At 35.5% G+C, this 12501-nt stretch overlaps 1 long non-coding RNA gene across 1 annotated transcript; it reads left to right on the top strand.

The window, feature by feature from the left end:
• The first annotated feature begins 10988 nt into the window (after nt 1-10988).
• On the top strand, nt 10989-12082 carry LOC130472542 (uncharacterized). Its single transcript, XR_008933084.1, has 2 exons — nt 10989-11263; nt 11747-12082. It is a non-coding gene; the product is annotated as an uncharacterized lncRNA (long non-coding RNA).
• Nucleotides 12083-12501: the final 419 nt, after the last annotated feature.

The following is a 12501-nucleotide window of genomic DNA, read 5'->3' as shown; positions in this document are numbered from 1 at the left end:
CTGTATGATCATAGCAAGAGAAATATCGAGTACGAGAAACACAACTTTATCCTATTTTGTTTTTCTCCTTCTTCTATGTTTTTCAAACCTCTATCTTTCTTCTCCAACTTACTCTCTCCTCTCGCTTACTTTTTCGTCTCACGTGAGAAGTTCAAGACCAGACTGAATTTTCGGAAAAGTCGCATTTGTTGTTCTCATCATCCTTGTTGATTCATAAATGCTCCCCGAAACTCCAAACTCCAACCGATTTTTTTGGGCGCCAAAATCTAAAGAAATTAAATATTAGTTTTTCTTGTGCATTTAGACAAACACCGTCTATTACAGAGTAGTTTTCCTTGTGCATTTAGACAAACACTGTCTGTATAGCTGAGTTGGTTGCGGACTAAAGGAGATAATACCAAAAGATCAGTGTTTGATTCCAAGTACAATGTTTTATTGCTTTTTGTTCTTTTTCGTTTTTGTTCCTCTCCATTTACATACTCCATACCTTAAAGTACTTTGTATTTTTTCTAGATTGAATTTTTTTCCCTATCTTTTCTACGTATATTTTAACCGTTTAGCTATCTTTACTTAATTGATATTGTCTAATTAATGTCACATAAAAGTGCATAATGTAGGGTATTTGATTTGTATGTGTAATATTTTGTGACTTTTAAAAAATAGAACGTATATTTTTTTTGGTGGATAACAGGTTTGTAATTCAAATATACTTTATTTATTTATTTATTAAGAAATACATATTTGATTAATATGTAGTGTTTTTTTTTTAAGACGGCCCTGATTGATTATTAAGAAATGATTCAAGGTTGTTTTGGGAGGCAGTATAGGTTTATTGTTATTTTGGTTTCTTACATATATATTATAAGTGCCGATATAATACTTGGCTACTTACACATGCGTATAGTCATATGGTAATTAAAGTGATTAGTGATATGGTGTTTGTTTGAAGCATCGTATAACGCTTTAATTTGGTCGTAATTGTTTTGAAAAGGGAATGGAGAATACCCCTTGGATCATTAGTGTAAGGTTACCGGATGATTTGCAAGAGTGGGTTCAAAGGATGATTTGATTAAAGTGTTTGCAAATTACTTGTGGTGGTTGTTATACAATTGAATACGGAAGTCTATATATAGACCTCTTAGTCCATGGACATTCAACTTTAGAATATTCTATAATTTCCTTCTAAGAAAATTCTCCAATTCTTTAGAAAGTTCTCACCTTCTAAGGAACTGTTAAATACAATGAATTTTCTAGATACATCCCTAAAAGTAGGTAAAGGGGTTTTCGTCTCGATCATGATTCATGATCGAACCTTCCACGCAATTCTCATGCTAGAGCTTCCAAGTGCTTCCAACCGAAACTATTGTTGCATCAGCCCACATTTCCGAACCTCGATCCAAAACTTAGCTCGATAACTAGTATAACACCCGTACGATGCACGATTTATAATATAAACATAAAATATATGAAATATGGTAGAAAATTATCATCAAAATAGAGCTTATAGATATCCTCCAAATTATAATTAACGATGGATAAATTTGTTATTTCCTATACGGTGTCATATTTATTAAAACAAATAAGGGTACATAAATAAATTTATTTTCTCTCTCATTCACCTCTTGTATCAAGAATAAACTTAATGATTTCTCCACCATTCACTCGACAGTAATACCCAGTTAATACTTGCACAGTCGCCCCATTAACTTTATTACCCGACCACTTAACACCTAACTACACCATTTAATTTATTCAGTTAGAGATGACTTTGAGGCGAGGCGAGGCCTGAACACTCATCCACGATAGGAACGATACTCATTACTCTCAATTCCCGTCTCGAGAGGTACACAATAAAATTTATCCCTGCTTCATGACTCCCCCTCCGGTGTATCCAGTACCCCGGCCTAAAATAACCCACTCCTTGACTCAGTGTATTTTTATTTTGGTAAGATAGTTTTGAATCTTAAAACTTATTCTAGAGTTTTTGACAATCCGTTTGTCTGATTAGAGTAATTGAGTAAATAAATAAAACATTATAATATGTAAGTTAGTAGTAACGTTTTTTATATATATTCATAATCAATTAGATGCAGGATTAGCAACACGTGCATGTCCAATCTAAAATTTATCCTCGTCCCCGTCACTACTTTCGACAAATAATCCATTTGGGGCGGATGCACGGGATCTCCCAAAAACCTGCCCCATTGACTGTTAGGTTATGATACATATGATATTACATAAATCATGCGGAAACAACCATTAACCCAGGATTACATATTATTTACACATAATCATATAGCATAATTTAGATGCATACTCTTTGTTGCGTGCCCTCCCTAGCTGCGCCCGAACCGAACAAGAACAAGTCTTTATGACTCCAAGTGTCGTCCCTCCGTAGATAGTCCACAGCACGTCCGGATCCGCCTTAAGATTGACCAACTAGAATCGCCCTTAAGGTACTATTATTTTCGGCACTTTATAGGCAAATGTGTGACTGAATTTTTCTCTCAAAAACTCACTTTAAATACTTTGAAACTTGTGTTATAAATTGTGAGCCCTAGCCTCATATTTATAGCGGTATGGAAAGGGAATCGAAATCCTATTCAGATACAAATTAATTAAACCTAGAATCCTACAAGAACTCTAATTTAATTAATTTATCAAATAGAATTAGGAATTTAATCATTAACCGAACTCTGCATGTTTTAGGAAACGTGCACGAACACAAACACTTGCACACACACGCACGGCAGCCACGATGGGCCCCATGCGTGCGCGCGAGCAGCAGCCCACTCAGCGCCCGCGCGCGCTGCGCGCTGCGCGTGCTGTGCGCGCTGTGCACGCTGCGCGCTGCGCGCAGCCTGCTGGGCCTGGCCTTGCGCTGGGCCTGGCGTGGCTGTTTGTGCGGCGCGCTTGGCTTGCTGGGCGATGGCCTGGCTTCGTGCTGGGCCTCGTCCGGCAGGCCTCGTCCGATGCTTATTCGTACGATGCGCTTCCGATTAAATTTTCCGATTCCGGAATTCTTTTCCGATACGAACAATATTTAATATTTCCGATTCCGGAATTAATTTCCGTTTCGAACAAATATTTAATATTTCCGTTTCCGGAATTATTTTCCGATTCCGGTAATATTTCCGATTCTGACAATATTTCCGTTTCCGGCAATATTTCCGATTCTGGCAATATTTCCATTTCCGATAATATTTTCCGACACGTACCATGTTTCCGTTTCCGGCAACATCTACGACTTGGATAATATTTATATTTCCGATACGATCCATATTTCCGTTTCCGGCAATATTATCGTTTCCGGAGTATTCATTCCTTGCCTGTGACGATCTTAGCTCCCACTGAAACCAAGATCCGTCGGTTCCGAATATTCATAGATGGAGTATTTAATGCCATTAAATACTTGATCCGTTTACGTACTATTTGTGTGACCCTACGGGTTCAGTCAAGAGTAAGCTGTGGATTAATATCATTAATTCCACTTGAACTGAAGCGGCCTCTAGCTAGGCATTCAGCTCACTTGATCTCACTGAATTATTAACTTGTTAATTAATACTGAACCGCATTTATTAGACTTAACATAGAATGCATACTTGGACCAAGGGCATTATTTCCTTCAGTCTCCCACTTGTCCTTAGGGACAAGTGTGCATTTCCTAATTCCTTTGTCGCTCGATGCTTGCTCTTGAACATAAGGTAAGAGTTGTCATCCTTATTACGTCCAGAGGTGTTCCTCGGTTTCAGAGTTCAACTGATCAAATAAACAGATAATCATAGCCTATGATTCATCCGAGCACGGCCATGCATTTCACAGTTTCTAGCTCTCCGAGTGGCCTTGTACAACTTTTAAGCATCTCATCCCGATTTATGGGAGGACAATCCCAATCTTGCGATCTTGAGATTAGACTTCGTTTGATAGGTGATTACCTGAGCGTTGCCTTTATAGCCTCCTTTTACGGTGCGACGGTTGGTCAACGTCAAAGCAACCAGTTCTCAAACAAGTAATCTCAAATCACTCAGGTATTGAGGATTTAGTGTCTAATAATTTAATGAAATTTACTTATGACAGATTTTCATCTCTTACAGTAAAGTTTCATAGGTCTTGTCCGATACTAGTCTTCCCAAAGTAAGTATCTATGCAAATGATTATGACATTGCCATGTCCACATAGTTCAAGAAACAGAACTACTAGTCATCTTGCATTCTAATCGTCTAACGTTTTCTATGCGTCCAATTTTATAGAAAACTCCGATTAGGGACCATTTTCAACCTTTGACATTCAAGTTCACTTGATAGACATTTCTTAGTCACAGGACTGGTCCTGACAGTCTATCTTGAATATATCGTCAAATTTGAAGGGACTCATCATTTAATACTAAACCAAGATTAAATGGAATATGAAAATACATTTCATATATGATAAATGTTCAACCCCAATGTTTTATAACCATGGGCCTTAAACCCATCTTCTAAAACAATTCATGGAATTCAAAGCTATGCTTGATTTCCAGTGCTACAATGTGAGTGTTGCTTCTCACTTGTTGCATAGGTTTAGTTATCATGCTTTGCCAATCTTAATATCCTTTTCATCGAATGTTCTTCGAGATATGATGATAAGATCTTTTCGAGTTTGTTTATTATGTGATCTAGTCTTTCTTACTTCGATGGTGGTTTTATTCACTTTGCAATGAAGAACCATCAAGTTAGCAGACGTTTTTCTTGCTTCAAGAGTGGTTCTACGCATTTTTCAATGAAGAACCATCAAGCCAGCAGATAGGTGATCTACCCAAGTTCAGTGAAGAACTTTAAACAACCCTGTTTTATTGCTTCTTAGGCAATAATTACTTTTACTTCAACTGTATAGGTTGCTAGTGATGCTTTGTTTGGATTTACCTATCCAAGCAGTTCATAGATATGTGGAAGACTCTCCAACTATATCTTAGAACATAGAAATTATTATTTTAATTTCCCACGCAACAACTCATGGTCTCCAATCCATGTTGCCATTTCAAAACACGATGCTCTATAGCTCGTCCTTATCAATGGTTAACTCCAAAGGGTCTTGCTTGATCCTTTGCCAGTGTTTATGCGTGTAGCATCAATATTTAGCATATCTTTATTTCCTTGAATCAAGAACTATTCCTATGTACCTTTTCAAGTACCATAAGTATTCTTGATCTCAATCTAGTTGATCTTTACTTAGATCAATAGAGATTGGTATATGTTCGTCATGGCTAAAGTCATACGATACGTTTTTGGCGATCCTCATATTATATCATACATGATAAATTCTTTTGCAGAATAATTCCCAATTGAATTCTATTCATGTAACTTTAGCTTATTCAATTTCAGTAGATACTGAATCCAGCTAAATTCTTTGACATATAATATAGGTGAAGAATCTCATTAGATTTGATGTTAACTTAGTAAATGCTTATACATAGTTCAAACATCCTTTACTTAGATTTATTCACATGGGTCGAACATCTCCAATGGAGACTTTCGTGTTTGATTTAGTAAATGCCATTACTTAATCCAAAATAATATCATAAGATCTTTGTAAATAGATCTTAATACCCAGTATGTACTAAGTTTCGCCATGGTCCATTATTGATGAATAATTTCAAATCTAAGTCATTAGTATTTGAATGTTATTTCACAATAGAGAGATATGTGTGTGATATACATAGGACCAATTAAGTTTTAAGTACTCCCACTAAACTTCTTATATATCTATAAGAATCATGTATATTTTATGAAACTAAAATACTTATTAGTTTCACTAAAATACAGTTCCAATTCCCAATTGCTTGCTTAAATCTGTACTTAGATTTTATAAGCTAGCTTTCCTTTTCAAGCATTTATTTGGATCCACAAACTCTATGACATACCATGTACATATTGTATTCCATCATTTGATTGAGGAATACGTTTTGTCATCCAATTGCCATATGTACCAATATGCAATCATTGCTTGAATTATAGACTTAAGCATTACGATTTTGCATGAGGTTTCAACACAATCCATGCCATGAATTTGCTTGTAACCTTTAGCAACTAATTTAGCTTTGTGTGTGAACATAATTTCATGTTTGATGGTTTTTATCCTTAAAACAAACTTGCAACCAATAGGTGTGAAACTATTCTTGCAAATCAACAAAATTTCAATTTTGTCATCAAAACATTGAGTATGTTTTATGGCCTTTAACCAATTAAACATATAGTCTATATATGGCCTCTAACCATTTTAGGGAATCTGGGTTTCGTCATAGCTTTCTTACAAGTCACAAACTCATTAATCTACATGATAATAGTTTGACTGCAAGTTGTAGATTTCTTCACTATTTAATAGAAGAATCTCATAGTTTCATTGACCTGATCTCTATGTTTCTTCACTATCTAATAGAAGAATCTCATAGTTCCAGTGACTTGAACTCTATGCCTACTAGGGTATAGAACATCAAACAATAGAATATCAATAGCCACTTGAAAGTCCTTTGAATATTCTGTTCTCCTTGAAGCACTTGTAAAGTCTACTAAGAGATATCTATTCTTTAAAGCCACTTCTAAAGTCCTTAAAGAATAAGTTCGGATTTTCTGAAGCACTTCGAAAAGCCTCCGGAATGTCCGTTTATGTTTGTTGTTCGCCTCGAAAACTTTCGAGGTCTATTTTCTCCCACTTGTCATTTTGGAAACGAATCTCCAAAAGGACATTATTTCGAGCAAACAAACATTATGTTCTCAAAAATTCGTGGTAGAAACAATACCCTTGTGTCTCATTTGAATAAATCACAATGAAACATATATCTATGCTTGGGCCTTAGTTTGTTGAATAACAAAAACTAAGCTCCCACTGAGTTTAGGAACTCTTTAGATATATTATGAAAAGATATTCTGAAATTACTTTTCAATAGCTTTGACGAATTTGGTTTAGTTTGGTGGTAGTTGAGCATTTTGTTTTAGAAATTATAGGAAAAGTCTTTATGATTCCTCATTGATCGAATCAAGTACTAATTGACTTCGATCATTCCAACGTAGATATGCCATATCTTATGGACCTAGATTGTGAACACACAATCATTGATGATCATATTTGGTCTCAAGTAATCATGAACATGATCTAACCTAGATCTTTATGATTTCTTGCCAAGTGGATTTTATACTTCTGAATCTTTGAACTAGCCAAACAGATTCAAACTTATATCACATTGAGTAAATAAACCTATATTCACTCAAATCCATGTGAAATAATAAAGTCATAAAATCTTTCTTTAGCTTTGAACTCTATTGTCTAGGCGTTCTAACAATAGTTCATATCTTTTGTTACTTTCAACAAGTAAGACTAGTTGTCTTAAAATGATCTAGAAATCAATCAACTTTCAAAAGTTTATCAAAATAGAGCTTTTTGAATGTTAACTTGTTGATATGGTCTAAGCAACAATGCCAAAGATTAGTGGAACTCAAATCAAGGGGTTGATTTGAACCTAGTAAAGTTCTTTAAAGAGTTGTTTGTTTTAATCAAGCATATTGACTCAACCTGTAATTGACCATTTCATTCAAATAAACAAACAAACATTGTCTTTGTTTTTTTCTTGAATGTGAGTCTTTCTGTGTTTGAAAACAGAAATTTAGGTATGTTGATTATGGAACAAAATAGCCATTAAGTTCCAGCCTTTGAAAGGACTTAAAACAAACTAGATGACCCTACAACTAATGTAGCATTGCCATGCTTCATTTCCCACTTGTAGGTCATTAGTGTATCCTAGCTTCCATTGTTTGAGTTATTACCGAAGTAAGAACCTCAAGCGGTATATGATACCAAGGAAGTTTGATTGCTAGGTCACTTCTCTTTAAACATAAACTTATAGGTAGAAACGGAATCGTAAATTCCTTTTATTTGTTCCTCGTTTTCCTATTTCTTGTACCCTTTCTTATAGTCTTAAGAATTGAATTCTTTAGTGTTGACTTTTATACTTTGTTAGACATGTCCAATGTCACCAACAAGGTTCTTTACCATTTTAATTTACGTTGAATATTTTGTTTCAACTAGATGATCTTATCAGAAGCTTCTAAAGTTTTCTAAGTATCGATCTATTCGAATGTCTAGGGACTAGACTCATTCGAGAATTAAATGGACAAAGATATTAGGTTGTTAACCATTGGTAAAGCTGAGCGTTTAAACTCAATGCTTTATGATCTCAAAACTACATTGTATCTTGATTTCACAAGCACCAATTGGTTTGCCATTCGATTTTGATATTCGAAAACAACCATAAAAGTTGCTAAAAGAAACGTACATTTTAAATTGCTCATTTTCTCTCATTTCCGTGAATCGTTCTTGGATTCACTACCAATCGAGGAAATTTACTGTTACCTTTCAAAAAGGATTTATTGCAGTGCAAGATATTTAATTATAAACAATAATTAAAACATACATTGAAGCATGCAAAGTCTAAACATTTATCATGAATAATAACTTGAAATTAAAGCAACCATGCAATTCAAGTTATTAGCATTTTATTCGATTTTTTTGTTCCGGCAGGTGTGAATAAAATGATTCCAAGACCCTAAAACCATTGAAGAATTAAGCACAGTTTGTCGACTCAATTCTAAAACATTTTAGGTAAGCAAAAGCCTTTTGCTAATAGTCTAGAAACTACTCTTGGTTGATAGGTACGTCTAAGAACTTATTAGGTAAACCTATCGATTTTGCCACGACATAAAAGGACTCCTTACTTATATCGTTGAGTTTCACCAAAACTAACATGTACTCACAATTATTTGTGTACCTTGCCCCTTTAGGACCAATAAGTAACACCTCGCTGAGCGAAAACTATTACTAGATTGATGTAAAGGATATCCAAGCAAGTGTATATTTTGGCATGGCACCTTTTAACTCAATTTTTAAGTTTGGAACTTAAGGCTCTTACTATGTTGGTTAGATTTTAAGTGAACTAAAATCCTTAATCATGCAACATAATCAAGCTTTTGATCTCATGCATTTTAAGACATATTTAAAACAATAAATAACTTAAAACATGCATAAGATATTTGTGATCTAGTATGGCCCGACTTCATCTTGAAGCTTTGACTTCAAAGTCCGTCTTGAAAATCTCCGTGGGAGGCACCATCTTCTTCAAATAGGATAAGCTATAACTAATTACAACTATTTGATGGTACGCAGACCACATTTGAATTGAAAAATAACTTTGGTACTTTAGACCAATTACATTCAAATTAATGGTACGCATACCATATTTTCTATCCTATTTGGGCCATACTAGTCACTTCATAACCTGCAAAACAGTACATATACAATATATACCATTCACCCATTCATTATCATGAATGGCCCACATAGCTGGTTAGTAAAACACATTATGCATCACGTAAACATTTGCAGCAATTAATCAAGGGCACCAATAATCTACCAATTATTCAGTCCTTATTAATTCTAATCAAGTTGTTTTAACCTTAAGGATTTGTAGACCTAATCAAGAGTTTATGACTAAAAAACGCTCCCACTTAAACCAATAAATTTATATGCTTTACTAATTTTAAACATAAAAATGTATTTCTAGTCTAACCGGAAACATACAAATTTAATTAAAATTTAAAGCTCATATAAATTTATAATTGAATCCAAAAAGTTTAATTTAATTTCAGTCGTATTTAAATTAATTCATGATTTTAATTTTAGTAAAATAATTAGAATAAATAAAATTTATTATAATTACAATATTCAAAATTAAAATCCAAGAAAATAATTTAAATTATTAATTTTAAAATTAATTAAAATTACGTGAACTGAAATTTTCAAATTAAACATTCAAAACGATCTTTAATAGTAACGCAAACACCCTACGCGTTGCACGCCCATGGGCCGCACGCACACAGCCATTGCTGGCCATGTGCGCGCAGCCCATGCGCTCGTCGCATAGCTGCTGCATCCCCATCGCAAGCCTCCGCACGCATTGGTGCTCGCTGCGCGCGTCAGCGTTCATCGCACGCGAGCTATCGCTCGCAGTGCGCGCGCGACATCGCTCGCTGGGCGCGCGAGCCATCGCTCGCTGGGCGCGCGACATCGCTCGCTGGGCGCGCGAGCCATCGCTCGCTGGGCGCGCGACATCGCTCGCTGGGCGGGCGACATCGCTCGCTGTGCGCGCGAGCAATGCTGGGCGCAGCGCTCGTGGCACGCGAGCTTGCGCTCGCTGCGCGCGAGGCTGCGCGCTCTTGTGCGAGGCAGCGCGCGTTGTGGCGCAGCTCGCTTGCTGCCCACACGCGACTGCCTTGGCTCGCCCTTCGCCCATGCCCATTCGTCCATTGCTCGTGGCACACGACACAAGGCAGGGCTGCTGCCTTGTGCTCGTGCACTACGCCCTTGCTCATTGCATTCGTGCCGCACGGGCGACGAGCTCCCTTGCTCGTCGTCGCATGCCCGCATTATACAACACCCCTTAAGGGTAACACGAAGCGTCCATTGCTTCGTGCGTGCAAGTTTTATGAACGAATCGCATAAAAATTTAAAATTTATATTTAAAATTAATGACAAATTAATAAATAATATTAATTTCATAATTTTAGGGCGAAAAATCGAAAATTTATTATCCAATTGATTTCCGATTTTTATGGATTCAAGTCTAGGTCATAAAAATTTAAAATTTATCATAAATTTACAATTTTTATGGTGGTTTTTAATCATAGGTTTCTAATTAAATTACAATTAATTATGAAAATCAAATTAATTCTAAATTATTCTAATTTTCAACAAATTAATCATAATTACAAATTAGATTGCATAATTAACAAGACTAGGCATTCAAACTTGTTAAACATATGCAGTAGGTCAATCAAAAATTCAAGATTTATCAACAAGAATCGCAAATATTTAATTTAACATCTTAAATTTACGAAATTTTGCATTCGAAAAACTAAAACCTTCGAAAAGTCATAGTTAGGCTTCGAAAAGTCATAGTCAGAGGATAGAAGACTTTCTAAAAAGCAGAACTATTTGACCTTGAGTACAGATCAGTCTCTGGGATTGATGAACAGCGTCAATCTCACAGAAGGCACAATCTCACCCCTTAATAAAGTCCCTCCTTTTCTTTTCACTTCCCCCACCCCCTTCCTGCCTGACGAATTCCCTTATTTGGTCAGAGAGATTGTAGGAAATTCTATCTCGGGGATCAACTGATTATAGATGCTAGTAAAGTCATGCCGAGTTGATAGATTTATGTCCTACCATCATTCAGCAGGTAGTTTAAGAGTTTTGGGGGGCCTATAGTAGTACTGGGTTTATAATGTGCAGATTTTATTTGCTACAAAAAAAAAAAAAAAAAATTTATGTGTAGATTTATCATTCAAGCTTCTTTCACATTGCAACCGTGTAGGTGATTGGCTTACTGCATTTAGTGGTAAAAGTGGTTTGGTCATAGACTGTATATCTTCAATGTCTGATTTGAAGAAACAGCACTAGCGTTTATCTGGGAAATGATGCATTTATGCCTGGAAAAAGGAAACTCCGTCCTATATTTTAAAGAACAACCTTGTGAAGTAGGATGTGGGATGTGATGTGAGAATCATTTGGATGAAATCTGGTTTTGTTACAATCAGTTCACGAATTGCAGTTCTATAATTAGTTGTATTTAAAAAAATAAAATATATATAATTAGTTGTATTTCTTTGCTGTGTTTTGAAATTAGTTTGGTTCACTGAGATATTATCCGTCTTCTTCGCAGATGCTAAGAAGCAATTCCAACAGTTTGCCACACAGACACTAACATCTCAGTTTACTTCCACTTTACAATCAGCCTTCAGTGTTGTTTAATGGAAGCAGGAAATGAAATGGATTTGTGTGTGATGTATGCATAGATGTCATTCTGTAGAAGATATTCAAAGCTGAATACTTGGAGAATTTGTCAGGGCCGGCCGCTGATCAACTTTTATCTTGACTGAATTCATTTTTGGTGTCTGTTTTATGTAAAGATGTGGGCTCGAATTTCACGGAATTCGTAATGATTTTGTATAAACACTAAGTAGAGTATAAAGGGAACTTATTTTTTTTTAATGCTTCATTTATACTGGGTCTAACGAATTAGAAATTTGGAATATGTCGGAATGTCTTTTACAAGGTTACCTTCGATTTACGCTTTGGAAAAAGAATGAAATTTACAATTAATTACACAAACTATGGACTGATTTAGTGATTTTGACCATTGTCCTTGACATCAATAACAAAAGTTCATTTTTATATGTTTACGGGATCAAGTAAAACAGTTTACTTGTTTTTTAATTTTCAACATTTTTACATTAGTTTTTTTAATTTTTTATAAATAGTGCTCTTTGTGACTGTACTAAAGCCGATCATCATGGGCCTGGCCTGACCCGGTCCTAAAAGTAGCGGGTTTTGGGCAGAATATTTTGGCCCGATTTTCGAGCCAGGCATGAACTTTTTTTAAAAAATTTGTGGGCTTTGGGCAACGTAAAATAACAA

The sequence above is a fragment of the Spinacia oleracea genome, chromosome 4, assembly GCF_020520425.1.
Source record: "Spinacia oleracea cultivar Varoflay chromosome 4, BTI_SOV_V1, whole genome shotgun sequence".
Lineage (NCBI taxonomy): Eukaryota > Viridiplantae > Streptophyta > Magnoliopsida > Caryophyllales > Amaranthaceae > Spinacia > Spinacia oleracea.
Note: the sequence above shows the minus strand (reverse complement) of the source record. Positions and strands in the feature narration are given on the sequence as shown.